At 40.5% G+C, this 25,260-nt stretch overlaps 1 long non-coding RNA gene across 1 annotated transcript; it reads left to right on the plus strand.

The window, feature by feature from the left end:
• On the plus strand, nucleotides 1-25,260 carry LOC138750303 (uncharacterized). The gene is made up of 3 exons (XR_011349242.1): nucleotides 1-62; nucleotides 18,158-18,298; nucleotides 24,840-25,260. It is a non-coding gene; the product is annotated as an uncharacterized lncRNA (long non-coding RNA).

Here is a 25,260-nt window from a genome sequence, read left to right on the forward strand (position 1 = left end):
AATTTGTCCATTCGTCACCATCCTCACCAAGGGATTTTTATACAAGTCTTTAACCCAACCAGGTAAAAAAGGTCCAAACTTAAATCGTTCAAGTATTTAAATAAAAAGTACCTTTCAACTCGATCAAAGGCTTTTTCTGCATCTAATGCCACTATCATTGATTGATTCAAACAATGTCTTGACACATGAATCAACGTCAACAGTCTAACAATATTTTCAGAAGAAAATCTATTCTTAATAAAACCTGCTTGATCAACATGTATTAAACGTGATAAATACTTCACAAGTCTATTAGCCAATACCTTAGCTACTATCTTATAAACTACATTTAATAACGATATTGTTCGATATGAGGCAACTTTCAATGGGGCTCTTCCTTTTTTGCAATAACTAAGTCTAGCTCTAGAAAAGGATTCTGGAAATGCTTTTGCTCTTCTGTAGCTTGTTTAAGAACATCCATCAAAACAGGAGACAAGACTTCATAAAATTATTTATAAAACCCTCCTGTAAACCCATCTTCTCCAGGTGATATTCAATATCGCTTCTTCAATTTCTAAATCACTGAAAGGAACTTCCAATTCTGTCCTATCTTTATCATCCAAAACCGATAACTCCAAACTACCTAAAAAAAACTCAACACGTTCCTCATCCTGATTTACATCAAAAGGATATAAATTCTGGTAAAATGAGTGAAATTCATCATTCATTTCCTGAGGTTTAAAAGTAACTCTTATATTATTTCTTATCGCATTTATTGTCCTTGATGTCTGTTCAGTCTTTAATTGCCAAGCAAAACTTTATGCGCTCTTTCTCCTTACTCATAGTAATTCTATTTAGATCATTGTATTAATTTTTCATATTTATATGTTTGCATAATATTATAACAGTTTCAACTGAATCAAAAAAGTCTTTTTATCCACAGTCGAATTTCGTTGGAATTCCTTCTCTCAAATTGTTATTTCCTTCTCCAAATTTTGCCTCTCTGCCAAATGCTGCGTCTTAATTCTTGCAGAATAATTGATTATCAGACCTCTTAAATAAGCTTTTGAAGCATCCCACAAAACAAATTTACTTTCTACTGAATATGTATTAATTGGCAAATAAGATTGAATATGGTCTTTGATTTAACGTAGAAACTTTGGTTGCTTCAATAACATCCCATTAAACCTTCACCGATAAGGGGTCTCTACATTATGCAAACCAGAACATGTGCAGGTGCACAATTCTTTATCCAGATCCCTTTGGGGGGGGGGGGCACTGTGTTCTGAATTTCAGATTTTTTTGGATTTTGGAAAGCCAGATTTAAGCCCACCCAAATTATGCTGCTGTATCCACCCCCACTCCCTTCCAGTCATACTGATATTTTTGCTCCACTCCTCACCTGCCTGACTCGCGCTGCCATCTCTCTCCCACTTGCTGATGTTTGGAGCTTTCCGGATTTTAGATGTCTGGAAAAAGGATGGTGTACTTCTACTTAACAATGAGGAATGATTTGATAAAATCCTACTCATATACTCTGCATGTATAAATCTACCCTGTAATTGTGCTGATGTTAAGCAAAAGTCGATTCTCAAAAAAGGATCATGTCTGGGTGAATAAAAAGAAAAGTCTTTTTCTGTCAGAATTAACTTCCTCCACATTTCCACCAAATTCAAATCTTTAATTGAGTCTAACATCCATTTAGCCATTTTGGTTCTTTGTACAGTTTTTGGAAATTTATCCAACACACCATTAAATTCCACACCAACCAAAATATTTTCATTAGCTTGACCCAGATTCAAAAAATTTCAGAAATAATGTCTTCATTATTTTCATTGGGTGGATAAACATTCATCAAAGTCCATGCTTCATAAAAAATGTTATAATTCACCAACAGCTCTCTACCCAATGTGGCAGAGAATGATTCAACTGAAACGGTATCTTCTTAGAAACCAAAGTAGCAACTCACCTCTTGCTTTCGAATTAAATGAAGATGCAAAAACATGTCCTACCCAATCTCTCATCAATTTCATATGTTCTTTCTCAGACAAATGAGTTTCTTGCAAAAAGGCAACATCAACCTTCATTTTCTTTATATATGCCAATATTCCCTTCCTTTTCATCGGATTATTAAGTCATTTAACATTGAAGGTCACAAAATTGAAATGAGCCATAACTTAATTTCCTCTTGAGATTTCCACTTCACAGAACAATTAAATATTTTAAAAAACCCAAACCCCCCTTTCAAACAATAAGAAACCCCTGCAAAAAATGTAAAAATCTACAAGTACAAAAGTCGGACCCCCCTCTGTGGACCAGCTGCAGTTAATACCACAAGTGACAGATGGCTTTAGAAGTAGCAGAGTCAATCACCACCCCCCAACCGAACAATAAAACATACCAATGGTAACACCCACATTGAGCTTGAGCTTTATCTTCAACATCACTCACCAATTCTGATTCTAATTCTTTTCCCTGTTCCCTTCCCAAATTTAACCTCGGGCATTTTCCCCATCAATTCCTTCAAATCTGGGAAGGAATTTTCAAAAGATAATGCACCATAAGGACTCTCAAAACATTGAGACTGATCTGGCCCATAATTCACCTTAAATATCGTCGGACACTGAAAAGTAAACTTATACCCTTTCTTCCACAGCACTGCTTTGACCAGATTAAACTCTTTCCATCACTTAATAATCTCCTGACTTAAATCAGGATAAAATAAAACCCTATTGTCTTAAACCATCATTGGGCTTTGATCAAGGCAAGCTTTCTGAACTGCAAGCCGCAATATAATTTCTCTATCCTGATATCACAAACATCTTAAAAGAACTGCTCTTGACATTTGACCCAGAAAAGGTTTTCTCCTTCACACCCTATGAGCCCTATCTAAAAAGTCTCGACTCCCAACATCTCTGGAATCCATTTCCAGAAATAATTTTACAGGATCTGAACCATCAATATCTTCCGGCAGACCAACTATCTTAATATTAATTCGACAACTTTGATTTTCTAACGAATCAATGTTTTTTAACAAATCTCTCTTCTGGACATCCTAGCCTGTAAACAACTCCTCAATATGATCCATTCTCTCCGCATAATGGTCCCCACGGTCCTTACAGTCAATAAAAATGTCTTCGATCTTCTTAAATTGATCTTGTCCAGTGTCCACTGCTGTTAAACTCTTATTAATATCAACTAGAATAAATGTAATTTATTCACACATACCAGCCATTATTTCCTTTATACCAGCAAATTGATCATTTAAAGTTTCAAAATATTAGGTCATAGAAGACATCATCTTTTCATTTGGTTGGATCAGTTCTGTAGACATGAAGTTGACTTCCATCCCTGTTGCATGGGCCATAAAGACTGGGGAAGGTGTCTGTGGTTAAACAACAGCTTTCATTGGAGATGGAGATGTTCTTAAAGCCTAAGGCCTTCCTTCAGTAAGTCCAACTGCAGCAAATAGTCATTCTTGCTCTTCTTCTTCTTGAATTTCTGAGTTGTCCTCCTCCACCTCATACCTGGCTGCCCAACTGCGGATTTCTTGCATGTGAGAACATCCATCCATGCTGAGAAGCTCAGTAGCACCAGAGGAGCATCTTCAGATGGGCCGCTGCATACAGTCAGTCGCCTTCCCGCGAACTCGCGCTTACATTCGGGCACCCACCCCCCTGCTCTCCTTAGTCAAGCCAGGCTTGGGTCAGATTCCACGCTCACTCTCCTGGCCCACCCCCAGGCCAAAGATCTTGGCGATATCTTGCGTCTCTGGAGGCGCAGCGGATGCAGACGTTTCTTTCAGCTTCTCTTGGGTTCCACATTGAGGATTTGGATCTATCTCTAACTGCTCCTGAGGTTCCTTCTGGAAGGTCGGCCTTGCTTCTTCTGCACTTTTCACAGGTTGGAAACCTAGGTTTTTTTCTAAGTTGCTGGTAATGAAATGGTTGTGTATGAACTGACCAGTATAAGCATGGGCTGGCCCACCCTCCTGATGACATCCTCTCCGAGACTCCTCCCTGGACTCCTCCCCAGTGACCCAGGCCATAAAGGTCGAGCAACCTCTTCCATCCCTTCACTTACCTAGCTTGCACGCGGGCCTGCAGTCTTGTGTGTAATAAAGCCTATCGCTCCCCTTAGTCTTTGTCTTTTTGATTATTAGGGCAACTGTCAGTGCCCAACACTGCTGTTTTCCTTTCTTCATTTCCAGAATCCTACAGTAGTAAATTAATGTTCAAAACATTGATAAAGTCAAAAAATTCACTACAGTTCGAGTATTGAATAGTTCAGTCAGGGAGAGGTGTCTTCTCACGTCATTTTCCGATGCCATCTTTCCACGACCCCCCCCACCCCAACCTCCCCTCAGCTGACTCCTTGAACACCATCCAATCCATGAACTCTAGGCAGCCCTGCAGCTGTCTTCCATCACGTGACCACCTTTTGGTTGTCCTGATCTCGTAAGTGTTGTGAGCAATTTTAGGCCCCATTTCTAAGAGAGGATGTGATGGTGGTTTACAAGAATGACCCTGGGGATGCGAGGAATAATTTGATGGTTCTGGGCCTGTACTCGCCCAATGAGGCAGGACCTCATTGAAATCTGATGAATAGTGAAAGTGCTGGATGGAGAGAATTTTGCCAGTACTGGGAGAGTGAAGGACCAGTGGGCACAAACTCAGAATAAAAGGATGTCTGCTTAAAACGGAGATGGAGAATCATTATCATCTCGAGCAGTGATTTTCAAACTCCTCCTCCACACCCCCACCCCCTGGATCATATTCCACTGAATCCTTGTGCCAGAAGAGCTCTGTTAGTAAGGAATTACTTAAGGTGAAATGTGATTGGAAAGAAAAAGTTTGAAAACCACTGTTTTAATTGTACGTCATTGACTTATTCTGTGTGTGGTTTTATAACTCTTGAGGAAATGGACCAATGACAATTTTTCTCAAGCAAAATATTTCCTTCACAATTTGGTCCACTGCAGACTTTCTCAGCCTTTTTTCCCATTCATCTGCCACTTGAAGAAATCTCTTACTCATTTTTCGACACTCCAAGGAATAAAGTCCCAACATGTTCAAGCTTTCCCTGTAGCTCAACTCCTGAAGATCTGGCAGCTTCCTAGTAAATCTTCTCTGCACTCTTTCAATCTTACTAATACGCATCCTGTAGCTAGGTGACCAGAACTGCACACAATACTCTAATTTTTCCCTCACCAACATCTTTTACAACCTCACCATAACTTCCCAACTCCTAATTTCAATATGTTAATTAATGAAGGCCAAGATGACAAAAGCTGTCTTTACAACCCTGTCGTCCTGTGACACCACTTTCATGGAATTATGTAACTGTGTTTTATCTCTTGCCAATTTCTATCACTTCTTTGTTCAATTTCATAATGTTGACTTCTGGACTATTTTATTGTGCCCCTTGATCTAGAGAGTTCTGGCAGAGCAAAGCAATTTTGTTTTCTTTTGTCAGGTCAAATTTTGTCACATTGATCCAAAAACAAGTATTTTCACCATTCCTTCATTTCAGATTCTCTGCAGCTGTCGTATTGTACCTCACAGTGACAGCATCATGTTTGTCTTGTTTATCCTTTACCCCTCCATCCAGACAGATGTGTTGATCAGCGAGTCGAATCCACTCATCCAGCACCACTGCCAATTCTGCTGCTCGGGCTTTTCATCCCACTTATTCAGTTTGTTATTTCCCCTCTTCTTTTTTCTCAGCAAAGAGAATCAGGTTAATTTGATTTTCTTTCTGAATCCCAGTGAAAGGTTATCGATCTGAAGGTTTTAACTCCAATTATTTTTCCAGTAGATGACCCGCTGAGTATTTCCAGCATTGAGTTTTTATTTTACTGCCTTGGTATATTGCTGAGTGCTTTGAATGGGAGAAGAAATATGGGTTGGGTTAAGTAAAGATATCTAGATTATGGAGTAGATTTAGAAAAATAGACGTAAAAGTGGAGCGTTCATGGAAATAGTTAATTCATCTTTTCGAATTTTTGAGTCTCCTGCCGGAAAGCTTGGGATACTCACTGGGCTTAATTCAAACCTGCCGGCAGCAAACTCTTAATGAGGTCCCACTTGTCCTGTGGAGCCCAGCGCATATAACCATATGACTGTTTACAGCACGGAAACAGGTCATATTGGCCCTTCTATTCTGTGCCAGTTCACATGAACAACTCCACTAGTTTTCCCCTCCAACACTCTGGCCATATCCCTCCAACCCCCTCATATCCATCGACACATCCAACCTTCTCTTAAATGACAGAAAGGACTCTGCCGCAATGATCTCTTCTGGAAGATCATTCCATTCTGCCACCACTCTCTGAATGAAGAAACATCCTCTAACATTCCTCCTGAAGTTTTGCACCTTTACCTTGAACTCATGCCCTCTTGTTCCAACCACCCCTGCCCTGAGGGGAAAGAGTCTACTCATGTCTAGTCTATCTATTCCTTTCATAATTTTGAATACCTCTATCATAACCCCCTTCATCCATCTACGTTCCAATGAATAAAGTCACTGTCTCCTTAATCTTTCTCTGTACTCGAGATGTTGTAAGCCATGTAACATTTTTGTAAATCTTTTCTGCACCCTCTCCTCGTTATCTATTTCCTTCCTCTATTTGGAGACCAGAACTGAAAACAATTCTCCAAACCTGGCCTCACCAATGCCTTAAACAGTTGCAGCATCACTTTCCAGCTATACTCTAGTCTATGCTATGATTTCTGAAGGCCAGCAGACCATATCTCAGGTTAAGACCCACTGTCTTAACGTCCCTCATGTGCAAGATTTTGCCTCCCATCTGCACAATTTCTGTGCTTTCTCCAAGGTTGATCTTGTCATAAGATACCATCAGATCCCATCCATAAGGAAGACATTCCTAAAACGGTGATTATTACCCCTTCTGGGCTTTTTAAATGTCTTAGGATGCCACTTGAGTTGAAGAATGGTGTTCAAACCTGCCAGCGGGTTATAGACACTTTGGACAGAGATTTAGAGTTCCCTTACATCTACTTGGATAACATCTGGTAAAAACAATGGCATCACGAATATGGTGTCCAGACCGACTATATATCATATTCAGGGTGACATTGATATTTCTGAATTAGCCAGTATCCAGGCAATGGACCCCGATGTTCAGGCATACAGTACGGCCATTACTAACCTGGACATACAGCAGAGGGCAGCACAACTGGGTGGCCAACCTAACTTTGTGCCATGTCTTTGGGCTACATTAGACCAATGTTTCCTGCATCTTGGAGGAAACACCTTATTGACCAGATACACAGCTTATCTCATCAGTCCATCAGAACATTTGTCAAGTGCATGTTAAATAAATATGTATAGCATGGACTGAGAAAAGGTGTCGTGCAATGTGTTTGCACATGTACCTCCTGCCAGACTGCCAAAATTCAGTGCCACACTAAGGCACCTCTTCAACATTTCCCGATGGTATGCAGACAGTTGGAACACGTGCATGTAGACCTGCTTGGACCATTGCCAGAATCTCAAAACATGAGATACATTCTAACAGTTGTAGAACATTTCACGTGCTGGCCAGAGGCCGTCCCGTTGCCATCCAGTGACACTGAGACAATGGCCAGAGCATTCATCGTCAACTGGATGGCTAGATTTGGTTTTCCCACATTAATTCAATCCGCGGAACACAATTCACCCACGTTCCCACCAGCAAGTGAAGTCCACTTTAAGGCCCGACTCACTGGTCCCAATTAGGTTGATGAGTTGCCATGCATTCTTTTGGGAGTGCGCACAGCTCCAAAGTAAGATATGACTGCATTGTCCGCAGAGATGGTTTACGGTACGGTCCTTACAGTTTCATGGGACATTCATTTCACAACCAACTCTGATCTGAACGTCCTTCCACAGCTTCGACATGGTATCGTGATCAGCAAAGCTTTTCCTACCCACTGGCTTGGATCCCCTTAACAGAATGTACCCCACCACTCCTGGACACTGATTTTGTTTTTGTGCGCAGACAGGACCTAGGAGTGCTGTTACAACAACCGTATGAGGGTGTTTTCCAGGTGGTAAAGAAGAATGGGTTTGCGTATACTTTAGACATTGGAGGACATTCACAGCTGTTTAGTTGGTATAGACAAAACCTCTGCCCATTTGGATCCCGCTTCACCCTTTCATTGCCCCCAGCCGAGACGATGAGGGTGTCCACTTAAGGTGCATGCAACTGGTGTTTTACTTTCTGGCGACGGTTCTGGTGGGGGGTGGGGTGTGTATCAGCTATGTAGCGGGCCGAGAGAGCCAGGTTCTTTGGCGGGCACATGAAATCATAAGGCAGACAGCTGGGAACTCATGCATTTAATTGACCGCATGCACGTGGTCCTGCGTGTCGAGGAATGGCACGTTGATCTGTGATTTCCCCTGCCGGAAGGTGCAGGACACTCACAGGGCTTAATTTAAACCTGTGGTCCCGTGGATCTGCAGCAAACTCACAAATGATGTCCCACCTTGACCCATGGAGCCCGGCACACGGTGTAAATAGAAGAAGCCTGTAAAGACTGAATAAAGCAGTTTTGTGTTGACTAACCTGGTATGTGTGTGTGTGTGTGTGTGTGTGTGTGTGTGTGTGTGTGTGTGTGTGTGTGTGTGTGTGTGTGTGTGTGTGTGTGTGTGTGTGTGTGTGTGTGTGTGTGTGTGTGTGTGTGTGTTGCTTTAGTAGCTCTATCGAAGTAGACGCTACATATATAAATATTTGGGAGGATGATCACACTTACAGGATACTTTTCATCCATCTCACAGCCTGTGGGAAGATGCTATTGCCCAGCATGTAAGTCCTGATTTTGATGATGGACGTGGTTAAAGATGCTGTTCACCAGATCAAAATGGTCTTTGTACTATTCCTTGAGCCCAATTTGAACAACACTCCCAGTAAATGTCATCTACAGAAAAAGGGAGACCCCAGTGATCCTCACTACTCTGCATCATTGCTGTCTGATGCTATACAGCAACTAGACCATCCAAAGGTCGAGACTCAACTGCGCTACTGTAAAATCTCAGGATGAGAACCATTAGCCTTGACTTTCTCAGGCTCATTGGGAAGTGTAGGCCCTTCCTGACCAATAAGGAGGTGTGATCGTTCTGTGTATTAATACGTGTGCTGTATGGATGGGAATTTTATGTGATTGTATTGTCTATTCTTGCTCTTTAACAATCTTTAGTGGATAGAAGTAGTCATTGTACTTTAGGATGTACAATCATGTACAGATTGTCTTTAAATAGCCATTTGGCCCAGATGTCTATTCAGTCCAAGAATACTTTCCATCACAGGCAGATTTTAAGCAATAACACCATTCATACTTAAACAAACATTGTTTTTAATTTTCTTTTTAAAAAAAACAGGATCAAACTTTAACTTATCACTGTTAACAGCCTTCCATTACCCCCTTCTAATTCGAAGTGCAGGTGTATTTAATGTGCATAAAGTTCTTTGACACAACTCCAAGTTCACCGGTGTCTATCAAATCTTATACTGTGCATAGAATTCAACATTTATGAATTTGAATATGAATGATAAGCTCTGGTGCTTAAAAGTAAATGTTTACCCTCCAGGAAAGCTCTTGTTGGTTTCAGAGAGGGATTTCCTGCTCATTGGACACACATAAACTGATTCCCTCTGATCAACCACTTTGGTGTCTTTCCAAAGAACCTTGACCCATAAGGGTTTTCCAAATGATAACCTCTTCTGCAGGTCACCATTGATTTCCTTTTGTTTCCCTTATTTCAGGTGAAACATCATTTCTAGCCAGCCATTTCCTGTTTTTCAACAGGCTGAACTGAGAACTCACGACCCGTCTTAAAAACAAGATGCTGGCTTGCCATCTCTCTCTCTCTCTCTCACTCTCTCTTTTAGAAAAAGCCTATTTGGTCTCTCTTCTCTGCTTGCAAAACCACATGACCTTCTTAGAATAGCAAACTGGTATCAGCCAGATGACTGCACTGGACTCAAACTTCTGAGTCCATTAATCTGTTGCTTTAAAACAATAATCCATTTACACCTGCTTTTGAAATTCTTTAGCAAAACAGTCTCCTTGTTTTGTCTTTGTAAAGACTCTCGGCGCCTGAATGACTCACTCTCAACAAAGCTCTTGTATTTTAAATAAGAGCTGTTTTGTGCAGTGTATGTGTTTGTTTGTGACCAAAACGACTCCTCCAATCCATCTCTTTCAAAAACATCTCTATATACAATGTGAAATACATAATCTGTCACAGGACAGATGCAGCAGAGGAGTTGTGATAAAATCAATGGTGTCCTTGCAAAAACAAAAAGTGGGAAGAGGTATAATCTGTTGAGTGGAGTTTGTAATATTTTGAAACTTGAACCTCTCTCTATTTCAGGAGACAATTTACTGTCATGTAATTAAAAAGTGTCATGTCACACAAAATTGCTTTTTTCTTGCTATAAGACAGACAGACTCACCTCTGGCAGAAATTGCCTGAAATGCCTCTTGCAGTCAGAGAAAGACTGAGTGCTCTCCCCTCCACCACCACCCCAAACCCTGGGCCAAGTCACTGAGGGTCTGTGGATTCTCTTTTAATGCTCACAGATGTATGCTCCAGTTTTGAACCTCTGACATAATTAGGAACCATTTAGCACTCACTCGTATCCCAGGTCTGATACCTGACACCCTTTTAGCCAGTTTTGACCCAGTCTCTAGCAATCCACAGCCTGGTGTGAGTTCCTTGACTGCTTTGTCCAGAAGCCCACAGCCTGCGTGGGTTCCTCTCCTCAAGTCACCAACAGCCTGCCACCTATGTGGGTCTTTCAGCTGCAGAACCCCCCACTGGTCTGCTTCCTTGGTCACTGACCCGTGGATTGAATCCTCTGCTTCTGAGATGTTGGTGGGTGTGGTCTTTCTGTTTTCTGGTGCCCTGCACTAGTCGTCCGCTTCCCCAGATTTCACGGTGGCGAAGAAATCTAACAAATCTAAATTTAAAAAAATTAACTAAGAGGAGAATCTCACATGTCTAGAGGGATGGAAAGGGCATTATTACAAATTGAAGCCTGATATTTGAATATTCAGGTGCCAAATTTGCAAAGGCATAGAGTATATATTTCTCAAGCGAAATGTAATTTTTTCCAAAGGAATACAACTTTGAATTTTTGCATGTCATCTTGGCATCCATAAAAATATATGGGATTTCCAAGTAAGTTCAATACATGTCCTCATCACCGCTAACGTTAATTTAACAAATTTAAATTGATATATTAATAGATTTAATTTGGTCCTTGTTCCTTCCATATTTCTTAATAAAAATAAGGTCAGATTCTGTGGAAAAACATCTCCTATAACTTGTTCAATAAATATTGTAATTCTCCCCAAAAAGATCTTGCATTAGGACAAAGATAAGTTGAATGCAAGAAAGTTGCGATATCTTCACCACACCTAAAACATTGATGTGATAATTCTGATTTTATTCTATTCAATTTCACTGGTGTAAGAAGTAACTGTAGAAGAAAAACTAGTTGTGAATTCCTTCCTCACTGCTGCAGTGTGGAACTTTGGTCAATAGATCCAAAATGCTGCATTGAAGTGAATTAATACAACTCCCCTGGTTCACGTGATCAAGAGAGCAAAAATAAATTATGAAAGTAAGCTTGCGGCAAATATAAAAACCGACTGCAAAAGCTTTTATAAATATGTCAAGAGGAAAAGGTTGGTGAAATCCAGAGTAGGTCCCTTGCAGTCAGAATCAGGGGAATATATAATTGGGATTAAGGAAATGGCAGACCAATTAAATTCTTACTTTCATTCTGTTTTCACAAGAGAGGATACAAATACCCTCCCAAGGATGTTGGGAAACATAGAGACTAATGCAAGGGAGGAACTGAAAGAAATCAGTATCTCTAAGGACATGGTCTTGGGGAAATTGATGGGATTGAAGGCAGAAAAATCCCAAGGACCAGATAATCTACATCGTAGGGTACTCAAGGAAGTGGCCATTCAGATAGCAGATGCTTTAAGAATTATTTTCCAGAACTCGATAGACTCAGGATCAGTACCCATGGATTGGAGGGTAGCTAATGTTACCCCACTATTTAAAAAGGGGGGTAGAGAAAAAGCAGGGAATTATAGGCCGGTGAGCCTTACATCAGTAGTGGGCAAAATGATGGAATCCATTATTAAGGATGTAAAAGCGGAGCATATGACTAGCAGAGAAGGGATCCGACAGAGTCAACATGGATTTACAAAAGGTAAATCGTGCTTGACAAATCTATTGGAATTCTTTAAGATGGTGACAGGTAAAATAGATGGGGGAGAGCCAGTGGATGTGGTGTACCTGGACTTCCAAAAGGCCTTCGATAAAGTCCTGCATAAACGACTGGCTTACGAAATCAAGGCTCATGGGATTGCGGGCAAAGTATTGATGTGGATTGTGAACTGGCTGGCAGGTAGAAGACAGAGAGTTGGGATAAATGGCTCATTTTCTGAGTGGCAGGCGGTGACCAGTGGGGTGCCACAGGGATCTGTACTGGGACCCCAGCTATTCACAATTTACATTAATGATCTGGATGAGGGGATTGGATGTAATATCTCCAAATTTGCAGATGACACTAAGCTGGGAGGGGTTGTGTGCACGGAAGTGGGAGTCAGGAAGCTCCAGTGTGATTTGGATAAATTGAGGGACTGGGCAGATACATGGCAAATGCACTACAATGTGGATAAATGTGAGGTTATCCATTTTGGTAATACAAACCGGAGGGCAGATTACTATTTGAATGGCAATAGATTAATAGATGGGGAAGTGCAGAGAGACCTAGGGGTACTTGTACACCAGTCTCTGAAGGTGAGCATGCAGGTACAGCAGGAGGATAAAAAGGCAAATGGTATGTGGCCTTCATCTCAAGAGGGTTTGTGTATAGGAACAAGGATACCTTACTGCAGCTGTACAGGGCCTTGGTGAGACCACACCTGGAGTATTGTGTGCAGTTTTGGTCACCTTATCTAAGGAAGGATGTTCTTGCAATGGAGGGAGTGCAGAGGCGATTCACCAGGCTGATACCTGGAATGGCAGGAATGACTTATGAGGAAAGATTGCGCAAATTGGGATTGTACTCGCTGGAGTTTAGAAGATTGAGGGGGGATCTCATAGAGACATATAAAATTCTGGCAGGACTGGACAGAATGGATGCAGATGGGATGTTTCCAAGGATGGGAAAATCCAGAACCCGGGGCCATGGTTTGAGGATAATAGGCAAACCATTTAGGACCGAGATGAGGAGGAATTTCTTTACCCAGAGGGTGGTGAATCTGTGGAATTCATTGCCACAGAGGGCAGTAGAGGCAGGTTCATAAAATATATTTAAGAGGGAATTAGATATATTTCTTCAGTATAAGGGTATTAAAGGTTACGGAGTGAAGGCGGGGACGGGGTATTGAACTTTAAGATCAGCCATGATCTCGTTGAATGGCGGAGCAGGCTCAAATGGTCGAATGACCTACTCCTGCTCCTATCTTCTATGTTTCTATGTTTCTATTGCCAAATCAGCTTCCTGAGGAGGTTTTCAAATCCAATAGCCTGAGTCACCTGACTCCAAGTGCAGCTTTCAGATAAAATCCTTGCTGACATCTGCCACATGACTGATGTAAAAACAATTATACTGAACTAATTTATGTCTTGCATTGAGATCCTGATATGGATCTCCCCATATTTGCCAATCAATTACAATATTCAGATCCATTTCCCACTTTTGTCTCAACTTATGAACTTCTCATTTAAAAGTTCCTACTTGTAATAAAGAGGACATCATCAAATAATTTTTTTTAACAATTCCTCTTTATAAGGAATTTCTATTTCAGTACAACATGGTTGGTCCCAACTTATCCTTCAAATATGCTCTTAGTATAAAACGCAAAGCTTACCAGATTCATGTAAAACAGCAATAATTACAGTAATACTAAAGCAAGGGAAAGGTCCACTCACACGAGCGTCATATAGACCAATATCTTTACTTAACACAGATTATAAGATAATAGCTAAATTATTAGCAAATAGATTAGCAGAGTATGTACCGAAAATGGTAAATCTAGACCAAACTGGATTTATCAAAAAAAGACGCACAACAGACAATATTTGTAAATTTATTAACTTAATTCATGAAGTAGAAGGGAATAAAGCACCAACAGTAGCAGTTGCTTTAGACACAGAGAAGGCCTTTGACAGAGTAGAATGGAATTATTTGTTCAAAGTATTGCAAAAATTCAGTTTACCGGAGAAGTATATTAATTGGATTAAAGCATTATATAAGGGACCATTAGCGAAAGTTACAGTAAATGGACATGTATCAAAGCAATTTAACTTAAGCAGGTCAACACGACAGGGATGCCCACTATCACCTTTATTGTTTGCGTTAGCTATAGAACCACTAGCAGAATTGATAAGAACAGAAAATAATATAAAAGGGATAAAAATAAAAGACAAGGAATATAAAATCAGTTTATTTGCAGATGATGTTATAGTATACTTAACAGAACCAGAACTATCAATAAAAGAATTATATAAGAAATTGAAGGAATATGGAGAAGTGTCGGGTTACAAGTTCAACGTAAATAAAAGTGAAGCAATGCCTATGAATGATGCGGATTTCTCAAAATTTAAGAAAGAATCACCATTTAGGTGGCAAATGCAAGCAATATACCTAGGTGTACAAATAAACAAAAATCTCGGCCAACTATATAAACTCAATTATTATCCACTAATGAAAAAATTACAGGATGATTTAGAGCATTGGAAAGATTTACCATTAACACTAATAGGAAGGATAAACTGTATTAAAATGAACATTTTTCCAAGGATATTATACCTATTTCAGGCATTGCCAATACAACTGACAGAGAAATTCTTCAAGGAGTTAAAGAAAATAATAAGGAAATTTTTATGGAAAGGGGGGAAACCGAGGATAGCACAAGATAAATTAATAGAATGGTATAAACAAGGAGGCTTACAACTGCCAAACTTTAAAAATTATTATAGAGCCGCACAATTAAGATACCTATCAGATTTTTATCAAACAAGGGAAAAGCCAGATTGGACTAGATTAGAATTAGATAAAATAGGGGAAAAGACATCTGAACACATATTATATAAATGGGATGAAAAATTGGTACAACATAGAAGTTCTCCAGTATTACATCATCTACTCAATATTTGGAAGAAGATTCATGTAGAAAGAAATAAAACAAATTATCAATTACCAAAACTAATATTGACGCAAAACAAGTTACTCCCTTTTACAATAGATAACCTTTCCTTTAGAGAATGGGAGAAAAAAGGGATGAAAAGAATAGAAAATTGTTTTTCAGGAAATAGATTATTATCCTTTGAACAAATGAAAGATAAATACAATATAACTCAAGATACAGCACTGGCATATTACCAATTGAGATCCTACTTGAAGGATAAATTAGGAAGCAGTTTGAATTTGCCAGAGGGAAGTAACTTTGAATATGTGATTACAGATACAATGATAATCAAAAGATTTATAACAAATATGTATATTAAACTGCAAGAAAAGGAGAATGAGGAAACAAATGGTAAAACTAAACAAAAATGGGAACAGGATTTAAATATAAAGATAAAGAAGGAAACATGGGAGAAGTTATGCTCTGGAACGATGAGAAATACAATAAATACGAGGTTACGTATGATACAATATAACTGGAAACACAGGCTACACATTACACCTCAAAAGTTAAATAAATGGGACCCAACAGTATCTCATAGATGTTTTCTATGTAAAAAAGAAATGGGAACAACAATTCATGCAATCTGGACATGTGAAAAAGTAGAAAAATTTTGGGAAGATCTAAATCAGATATTAAATAAAATAAAGAAAACAATATACCAAAGAATCCAGAGATCTTTCTCCTAAGTAACATAAAAAACAAAGAATTTGGAATTGATTTGGAGGATGCACAAAAAAGATTTGTTAAGATAGCTCTAGCCGTAGCAAAAAAATGTATTATGTCAACCTGGAAATTGGAAGATAATTTGAAAATACAACAATGGTATATAGAAATGAATAAATGTATTCCATTAGAAAAAAATAACATAGAGTTTAAGAAATAATATTGAAATATTCGAACAAATATGGGAGCCTTATATTAAACACAATAGCGAAAACCTACCGGGGACAATCACTACCTAAGTTAACGGAAGGAAAAGGAAATGAAAAGAATGGACTCAGTGGAATTTCTAGTGTATTTTTATTGAATGACAACATTGTCTGACTTGTTTAATGTATCCTAGATTTTATACCTTAAATGGACGGGAGAGGGTAGGTGGGGAGGGTGGGAGGGGAGGAGGGGGGGGGTGGAGAAAATGACATTGTATATGTGTGAAAAGCAAAATATGTGTATCATGGTTAATGTGATTTATGGTGTGAAAAATAAAAAATTATAAAAAATTTAAAAAAATGCTCTTAGTTGGAAATAGCAAAAAAGATTGCGATGAGTTATACGATATTTATTTCTCAGTTGCTCAAATGACATTAATTGACCCCTTTCATAACAATCTTCAACATTTATAATCCCCTTACGAAACCAGCTATCCAGTAATTGATGATCCTGAAGATACGAGGATACGAGGATTTTGAATCAAAGCCATTCTGGGTGATGTACATCCACTTACACCAATTTCATCATTTATTTTATTCCATATATTAATCAAATGTTTCAACAATTGTGCATTTTTATCACCAACCATTAATTTTGATTCCCACTTGTACATAAATTCTTCTGCTTTTCCCTCTCCTATTTTATTTGATTCTATTTTAACCCTTTCAAAAAAAGAAGCAAGAAATCTCATTTGAGCTACTCCATAACAATTTTTAAAAAGAGGAAGCTGCAGTCCTCTCAATGCAGAATTTGCATTGGGTTATTTGTAACATGGGATTCAATCGGAAATGGGTTCACGTGACATAAAACCATGATGCAGAATGTTTTCTAAGAATGGAATACAAGAGGAAGGTTCACTAGGTCTCCAGCAGGATATAGATCACAAGATATAGGAGCAGAAGTTGGCCCGTCGAGTCTGTTCCACCACTCTTCCACTCATCCCCACTGCCCAGCTCTCTCCCCATTACCCTTAATTCCTTGACGTATAAAATACCTGTCAATCTCTGCCTTAAATACACCCAATGACCTCACGTGGGTTTCACGACCCATTGACAAAATCAATTTTTCCACATTTGTTTTAAATTGACACCCTTTTATCCTGAAATTATGCTCTCCTGTCCTAGAATCCCCTACCATGGGAAACATCTTTGCCATATGTACTCTGTCCAAGCCTTCCAGCATTTGAAATGCCTCTGAGGTCCCCCTTATCCTTCTGTACTCCAACTAGTTCAGTCGAAGAGTCGACAATTGTTCCTCATACACTAACCCTTTCATTCCTGATATCATTCCAGTAAATCATCTCTGCCCTTCTCCAAGACCAGCACATCTTTTCTCAAATAAGGCACCCAAAACTCTAATTCTGATTGAATGGAAAGGGAATTCTCCAACGACACAAACACAACAGTTAAATGATATTATGTCTTGTTGATATTTACCACTCGGGAAGGTTCTTGTTGTGTTGCTCAGGGAAGCATTAGTGTTTTTGTGACTCAATGTACCAGCATCTGAAGTTTGTTATCTCTTCAGAAAAGCTTTATAGCTTTAGCATGGAGCAGAGCTGAACCAAGTCTTTGCAGGTATTTAAGGGAGTGTGTGGGCAGGGTTTGTTCTGGACCAACAATCTCACCAAATGACTCTGCTTGAAATCAAGATTCAAACCATTTTGAGGAATACAACAGGAATTGTTCAACAAGAGCCTGATGTTCCCTGAGGAGATTTCTTTCAATAGTGGAAGTGATTTTTTTTTTTTAAAAGCCCGTTAATATTCCTGATACAGATGTTTGTATTTAACTTTCAGGTTGCTATCTGTTGTTAACTTGGAGGCCTTTAATGGGGTGACTGGGTGGAGTCTTAGCTTTAACCAAGCAGTTCTCTTGCAATTTTCCAGCTGTTGGATGCGATTCAGTTGCTTGAAAGTTTAGCAAGTGGGATTTTGATGTGAAATTGCAACTCAGCGTCATTTTTGTGTTTGAAAATGCGAAGGTGAAAATTTTAACTTTAGTCTTCTCGGTTTTCTCAAGTTTACAGAGGAAATGTTGGGTGAAGCTGAGAAGACAGAGTTGGATGCCCATTTGGCGTATCGGCTGGGCAAAGCAGAAAGCACAAAATGAGGGGCTGAAAAAATAATGAAGCAGACTGAAGTGCCGTTGAACCAAACCCAGGTAAAGAATTTAATTTTGTGCAGCGTACTTAGGAGACCAAACGATTTAAGCTTTTAGTGGTGACCTATTTAAATGAACAAAATCTGATTAGAATAGAAGTTTATGGAATGTTTAAAGCACATCACCATTAAGCCTTCTTACTGCCCTGAACTCAGCGTCACATTATATCCCAACGTCTACTGTACTTTACCGTTAAAACGTCTCCCCACTCTGAACCTGGTGTCGCAGTATCTCACACAGTTAATTATACATGACTGTTAAACCGTTTTAATGTTCTGAAACCATTGTCAGTCTACCATACATCATCGATTAACATTTACACATCTGTGAATGGGTGTCACTGTATCTGACACAGTTTATCGTACATTACTGTTAAACCTTCTCCCCACTGTGAACCTGGTGTCACTGTATCTGACACAGTTTATCGTACATTAATGTTAAACCTTTTCACTGCTGTGAACCCAACGTCACAGTAACTGTCTCAGTCTACCGGACATCATCGTTGAACCTTATCCCCACTGTGCACCTGGTGTCACATTATCTACCTCAACATACCGTATATAACCATTAAACCTCCTCCCCACTGTGAACCTGGTGTCACTGTATCTGCCTCAGTCTACCATACATCACCGTTAAACATTATCCCCATTGTGCACCTGGTATCACATGATCTACATCAACATACCTTACATCACCATTAAACCTTATTCCCATGTGAAGCTGGTGTCACAGTATCTGCCTCAGTCTACAGTACATCACCGTTAAACCTGATCCCCACTTTACTCCTGGTGTCAAGTTATCTACCTCAACATACCCTACAACATACCTTCTCCCTCTGTGAACCTGGTGCCACAGTATCTGACACAGTTCATAGTATATCACTGTTAAACCTTCTCACAAATGTGAATCCTACTATAAAATAATGCTCCCCTTCTAAGTCTCGCTGTATTCGAATCCCACCTATTTTAAAAATTCCAAAAAAAAAGAGAAAAATCAATCCCTAAACAAGCTACTCAAGAGTAGTAGTCCCCTAAAAAATCTGGGTGTGGTGAAGTCCACAAGTGGCAGGTGACTAAAGGACTCAGTGTCACCCACCCCCAGTCAGACTTTCACAAAGTACTGAAACAAAAACATTCAACCCAGTGATTCCAGTCCCAATGATTGTTCCGGATCTTCAATATCGAGAAGACTTTGCGTCAATTCAACTTTTTTCCATTCTTTCCATATTTTCCAATCTTCCCATTTCCATTCCCATTGACCCTTCCCTTCGGTGACATAGGTGACGATCGCCCATTTCCTCGAACATCTGGCAATGAATTAGCAAATATTAAAGCATCTTGGTCATTTTCAAAAAACTGAGATTGAAAATTCCCATAAAAATCTTTCAATACTGCCGCATAACGAAAAGCAAATTTATATCCCTTATGCCACAATACTTCTTAGGCTGAATTAAATTCTCGGACTCTTCTGATCATTTCTTGACTCAGATCTGCATTAAAAAAAAACCTATTATTTTGAACCATCAGTGGAGCCTGATTTTGCCGTGTTTTCTGCACCACCAATCGGATTATCATCTCTCTGTCTTGATATTTAAAACAGCGAATCAAAACTGCTTGTGGTAATTGGCCTGGAAACGGTTTCTTCCTTAACACTCTGTTCGCTCGATCTAATTCCAGTCCATCCAGAACGAATTACCTGCCCTACACTTCTGGGATCCATTTCTTCAAAACCTTCACCTGATCCGAACCTTCCATATCTTCCGGAAGACCTACTATCTTAACATTATTTCTACTACTTTGGTTTTCTAATGAGTCAAACTTCTTCAATAATTCCTTCTTCTGAATCCCCCAATCTACAAAAGGATCTTCCACTATTTCCATTTTATCTCTATTGCGCTCCACTTGACTCTTGCATTCAAGAAAGCCTCCTCAATCTTTTTAAAATGATCTTGCACAGTATCCACTGATCGTGTCCATCTCGTAACATCACTCTTAACTACATTAATATCTTGCTTCATAAAAGTTATTTCTTCACACACAGTGTTCATTTTAGTTTTCATTTCCAGAAATCCTTGAGTCATCTGATGAGTCATCTGCATTAATATATTTGCCATATCTTCCATGAGCTGAGCAATCCCTTCCAGAATTGGAAACACAGAATCCAGTCCAGGATCCATCACCTCCATTTGAGGCTGACCTTCTTTTGCCGCAGTCCCCAGTTCTTCAAATTCTAATGAAGTTGAGCATCTTCTTCCTCCATAGCAATAGGTCCTCTTCCGGTGCTGCTGCAGGTCTGGACACCATTTCGATCCTCCACTATTCCAAAGTCTATAAACAGTATTTTTAATCACTTTTATAACTTTTAAAATCAAGCATTTAATAGTCTAACTGGGGAAGGGTGGAACCACACGTCTACCCTCTGTGCCATCTTGTCACAGTATCTAACACAGTTTATAGTAAATCACTGTTAAACCTTCACATTACTGTGAATGCTGTCTCTCAGCTTCTGCCTCACTCTATCATTCATCAACGTTAAACCTTCTCCCCCTGTTAACTTGGTGTTAAAGTATCAGCCTAAGTTTACCACACATCACCATTAAACCTTCTCCCCATTGGGAGACCGTTTTTACTGTATCTGCCACAGTTTATCGTACATCACTATTATATCTTCTCACTACTGTGAACTCGGTGTTACAGAGCCTGCCAGTCTACCGTACATCACCAGTAAACCGTCTCCTCAATGTGAGCCTGGTGTAACTGTATCTGCCACAGTTTAGTGTACATCATCATTAAAAATTCTCCCCAATATGAAGCTGGTGTCACTGTATTCGCCAAAGGTTATCGTTAGCTGTGGTAAACATTTTCCCCACTGTGAACCCGGTGTACAGTAACTGTCTCAGTTTCCCATACAACACCAATAAAGCATTTTTTCCCACTCTGAGCCCAGTATCAACCTATGTACGTAGTCTCCTGTACATCACCATTAACCTCCTCCCCACTGTGAACCAGGTTTCACAGTATCTGCCACAGTTTATTGTACATCATTTTAAATCCTTCTCACTACTGTAAACCTGGAGTCACAGAATCTGCCTTATTCTACCATACATCTCTGTTAAACCTTCTCAGTACTGTGAACACGGTGTCACAGTAATTGCCAAAGTCGACTGTACATCACCGTTAAACATTCTCCCCACGGTGACCCATTTTTCACTGTTTTTGCCACCATTTATCGTACATCACAGTTCAACCTTCTCCCCGCTGTAAACGTGGAGTCACAGTATATTCCACAGTTTATTGTACATCACTGATATACCTTCTCCTCGTTGTGAATGCGGTGTCACCATATCTGCGTCAGTCTGCCGTACATCACCATAAAATTCTCCCCAATGTGAACCTGGTGTCACTTTATCTGCCACAGTTAATATTACATCACCGTAAAAACTTCTTCCAACTGTGTACCTGGTATCACAGTATCAACCACAGCTTATCATGCATTACTGTTAAACCTTCTCACTACTGAAAACTTGGTGTCACAGTATCTGCCAAAGTCTACTGTATATCACCGTTAAATATTCTCCCAACTGTGAACCTGGTGTCACAGTTTATCGTACATTACTGTTAAACCCGCTGGATAAGCTCCAGATAGCGAAAGAGGAGTTCTCGCATCTGCAGGAACTGGGGATCATTCGTCGCTCTGACAGTCCTTGGGCCTCGCCGCTCCACCTGGTCCCAAAAGCCTCTGATGGCTGGCGCCCATGCAGAGATTATCGACGGCTTAATGACACGGCAGTACCTGACCGTTGCTCCATCCCTCACATTCAGGACTTTATGGCCAATCTACATGGTGTGAGAGTATTCTCCAAGGTCGATCCCATTGCACCCCGACGACATCCCTAAAACGGCCATCATCACCCCCTTCAGCTTGTTCGAATTTTTATGCATGCCTTTCAGGCTCAAGAACCCGCCCAGACCTTCCAGCACCTCATGGATACGGTGCGCAGGGATTTGAATTTCGTGTTCATTTATCTGGATGACATTCTTGTCGCCAGCAGAGACTGGGCACAACACAAGTCTCACCTGCACACCCTCTTCTCCCGACTGGCCGAATTCAGCCTAATGATCAGCCTGGCCAAATACCAGTTTTGTGCAGAAGAAAATTTGGATGGGATGAAACTAATCCAGAATCCATTGCACAAGATTGGAAAAATTAGATTGAGCGTCTTCATATACTTGGAAGTTTTGACGTCAACAGACTTTGGAGTGGCCACATTTGCTCAATTACACCATTTTTCTGATTTAAGTGAAGGTGGTTTTGATCCTGTCAGTTACTGAGTCCTGTGAAATAACCAAGTGCGAGTATATGGTGGATTTGTAATTGGAAAAGCCAGAGTGGCTCCATTAAAGTCAGTCACCAGACCTTGAATGGAATTGACTGCTGCTATTATGGCGAGCAAAATGGACGCTATGTTAAGAAGAGAATTACAGATGGAGTTAGCAGATCCTGTGTTTTGGACTGATAGATCATCAGTGCTTAAATATATTAATAATGAAATCATGAGGTTTCATCTCTTTGTGACTAACAGAGAGAATGAAAACCTGGACAACAACAAATGGCAGATTTACCACAGGACAGAGTTTCACCTGATGAATTCCCATTTACATCCGTGGAAGTTGATTATTTTGGTCCTTTGCAAGTAAAGTGAGGACGAAGTGTTGAAAAACGATATGGAGTTATTTTCACTTGTTTGACTATGAGAGCAATTCATATTGAAGTAGCGTCATTGCTTGATACAGACTCTTTTATTAATGTTCTTTGGCGTTTTATTCCTAGACGTGGTCAAGTAAAAGAATTATGTTCTGATAATGGATCTAACTTTAAAGGAGCTGAACGAGAATTATGAAAAGTTATTCAAAATTGGAATCAACATCAAATTCCTGATGCGTTACTTCAGAAAGAAGTTAATTGGATATTTAATCCACCCATAGTTATGGGTGTGGTACGGGTAAGGGTTAGTTGGTTGTGGAGAACATTTACAAAGGTCTGTACTGGGCAGTACTGGGCAGCAATGCTTAATGTTGTAATGGATGCGGAAGCTCTGGGAAGGGGTAAGGGAGGGACTGGCCAGGAAGTCTGCAGATGCTGGGGCCGAGGGCAATGCACAAACATGCTGGGGAAACTCATGGATAGTTTTGTGAGGAGCAGGTCCTGCATCACGAGTCAAATTGAGTATTTCGAGGAGATGTCAAAGGAAATAGATGAAGGTAAAGGTGTGTATGCGCTGCATGTTGGTTTTTAGTAAGGTGCTTGACGAGGTCGTCACGGTGGCCTCATTCAGAACGTCGGGAGGCATGGGATCCATGGAGCCTTGGCTGTGTGGATTCAGAATTGGCTTGTCTGCAGTAAACAGAGGGTAGTAGTAGATGGAACAATGACTAGTGGCTCTCCAAATGGATCTGCTCTGGGACCCCTGCTCTTTGTGATTTTTATGAATGATGATGGGAGTGGAAGGGTGGGTATGTCAGGGGATGACACAGAGGTAGAGATGTTGTAGACAGTGTAGAAGGTTGTCATAGGTCATCCAGTTTGCAGAGAAGTGACAGATGGAGTTGAATCCTGTAAATACAGATGTACTTAAACAAGCAACTGGTACAGGTTAATTTCCAGAGTCATTTTCAAGGGCACGAATAAAAGTTATTCCAAAGAAGGTTGGAGACCCATTAAAATTAGCTTCATATAGACCAATATCTTTATTGAATGCGGATTACAAGAACGTGAGGGCAGAGCACTTGGTTAATGGCAGGATTATGAACAGTGTGCAGGACTGAGATATATTTAGATCCTGCGCCATAAATTGCTCAAGGTTGCTGTGCAAATTGAGAGGGAGTTTAAGATGGTGTATTGTGTGCTGGCCTTCAGGAGTCAGGGGATTGAGTTCAAGAACTGAGAGGTAACGCTGCAGATGTACAAAATTCTAGTCAGACCACACTTGGAATATTGTGTGCATTCCTGGGGCGAGAATACCAGTGGACGTCTAAATAAGGTAAGATGAGGGAACTTTAGACAAGATGTGAGGGGGATATTTTATTCACACAGAATGTAGTGGGTGGCTGGAATACATTGCCAGGGGTAGTAGTGGAGGCTGGTGCAAAAAAGGCATGAAAAAGATTTTAATATAGGGACAGGAATAAAAGAAAAACAGAAGGTACTGGTGAGAGGGAGGGAAGAGTAATATTGTTGTGGGGTAGGTTCAGATGGGTCAGCTGAAGGGACTCGACTGATCCATCCATGATTTGTCCAGCATCTTGCTGCCATGTCGTGGTGAACCAGGGTGTTGCCTGATGGAGACACGGTACTCTGAGCTCTGCAGATATAGATTGTGGTTTTCTCCATAACACACTTCCTCAGGTAAAGCAAAGGAAGGGAAAGGCCCTAGTGTGCAGGGGTATGGAGGGGGGTGATGGGGGAGGAGTTGGGGCCCTCCAAAGTCATCATGATCAGGCCTTGGAGACGGCATCTCTATCACTCGTATTTCTCTTCCCAGGAGAAGGACCGATCTTAGAGACAAGACACGAGTCCAGAAGAACATTGCATCCCAGCTGAACAGAGAACAGACAACATCATGATGGCCTGAACCCCTCCCCTTCTCTCTCTGGCCGTGCCAACTCCATTCACCACTTCTTCCATATCCCTTCACCCACTTCCCCTCCCATTTCTCCCCTACCTCTCCTCCATTCCAATCCCCTCCCACTCACCTTCCCCTTCACCTACCCTCACACCTATGCCCTAAACTTAGCCCTCCTCCCTTCACCTCCCCTTCCCCTCTCCTTTCGCCCTTCCTTTCGCCTCCTACCCTTCCCCTCCTCCCCTTCCCCTCCTCTACCCTTCCTACCCCTAACTTAGGGGAAGGAGGGATAGGGGAAGGGGGTAGGAGAAAGGGGGGTAGTGAGAGGGTAGGGGTAGGT

The sequence above is a fragment of the Narcine bancroftii genome, unplaced genomic scaffold, assembly GCF_036971445.1.
Source record: "Narcine bancroftii isolate sNarBan1 unplaced genomic scaffold, sNarBan1.hap1 Scaffold_114, whole genome shotgun sequence".
Lineage (NCBI taxonomy): Eukaryota > Metazoa > Chordata > Chondrichthyes > Torpediniformes > Narcinidae > Narcine > Narcine bancroftii.